Genomic DNA, 1813 nt, shown 5'->3' on the forward strand with positions numbered 1-1813 from the left:
CTGACATGACATTCATGCTCACATTTATCGTGCAGGACTCGGTCACACCGATGCTAAAATCCTATCGGCAAGAACAGAATTGTGTGGCCATAATTTCCTGCAGAGGAAATGGATTCCTCTCCCCAAAACACTTCTATTCAACTCAAAGAGGAAGGAAACACAGAGGCGGGAAGGCAGCAGCCCCTGCTCTAATGCCAGGCCAACAGCCAGCCTAAGACAGACGGACGGACGGCAGAGCTGTTCTCCCAAGCGCCTCAACCAGCGCCCCCAGCAGGAAGTTCCTACAGCACTAAGCTCTGCGCCTGCCCTTGGTTACAGCACGGAGTGTGCCTCCCACTGTCCCTGAGTTCTTATCACATCTATCTTTACATCTTCCCTTCCTCTCTGGTCTCAGACTACTTGCTTTCCCTATAATTCTAAATTCTCCCAGCATCCTGCTGAGCAACCCGACTTCAGGGTTAATCCAAATGGTCAGGGGTATTGTTGCCTTTGAAACAAACCTTTCTCACTGAAACACTCACCTGGCCATTCAAAGCATTTTTCTAAATCCACTAGTGGATAGAGCTGGTGGATTAGCCGCCACAAATTTAGTCTCTCCCTCTACACTTGGCTAAGCACCAGGAAAGAGATTTGCAGAGAAAACTAGCCCACCAGGACCAAGAACACAGAGACAACAAGCAGCAACAGCCAGAAGGTGGAAAACAGATGGTAAAGAGACAGCCATCCAGGCAGTTCTGAGAACACGCTGGGAGAATGCAAACAGCTCTGTTCCCAGGCATCAAAGGCCCAGAACCCTCGACGGCAGGTATGAGCAGTGGAGGTAATAATCAAGAAGCTACTTGAACCTTTAATCCCAGCTCTCAGGAGGCAGAGGCAGACAGATCTCTATGAGTTCAAAGTCAGCCTGGTCTACAGAATGAGTTACAGGTCAGCCAGGACTACACAGAGAAACCCTGTCTTGAAAAACAAAACAAAACAGAAAGCTGCCTGACCTCCAGGACCCCGCCCCTCTCTTGCCCTAGCCAAAGATCAGAGGCTTGTTCACCTGCAGAGAACAGGGGACCTCTGGTCCAAAAGCCAGAGGGCACTGAGGGATGCTCAGGTATTGGAAGTGGAAACCCCAAGCCTTCCCCCTCTCTGATCTCTAGATGGGCAGGAAGCAGGAGGCATCTTCTTGGGGAAAATGACCTACTGACATCAAGGGAACTCCAAAGGTGGAACCCAGGCAGAAAGGGCAGGAGCCAGTGGTCAGCTGGGGCTCAAGTCAGGCAGGCCAACATCCTGAGTGAAGAGGGATTGGGGTGCAAGTCACAGAGAAACGAGGAAATCATGAGAAAACAGGCAGCCAGCCCTAGATGTAGGACATATCATAAGGTCACTGACTAGGGCTCTTCAGCAGGTCAATTGGATGAAAAGTTAAAAAAAAAAAAAGTTTGTGAGAGGAATCTAACACCACAAGAAAGAGACAAGAGAGGGCCAGAGAGGGCTCAGAGGTGAAGATGGCTTGCTGCTCTTGCAGAGGACCAGAGCTCTGTTCCAACCACCCTCATGCCACAGCTCTCAGTTACTGTAACTCCAGCCACAGGGAAATGTGACACTCTCTTCTGGACCCTGTGGGCACCTGACTGCATGTCCACATACCCCCACTATCTAATACATACATACCTGTAACTTAAAATAAACCTTTTGAGAAAGAGAGAGAGAGAGAAGCCAGGCGGTGGTGACGCACGCCTTTAATCCCAGCACTCGGGAGGCAGAGGCAGGCAGATTTCTGAGTTCAAGGCCAGCCTGGTCTACAGAGTGAGTTCCAGAA

This window comes from Mus caroli, chromosome 17 (assembly GCF_900094665.2).
Source record: "Mus caroli chromosome 17, CAROLI_EIJ_v1.1, whole genome shotgun sequence".
NCBI classification, from domain to species: domain Eukaryota; kingdom Metazoa; phylum Chordata; class Mammalia; order Rodentia; family Muridae; genus Mus; species Mus caroli.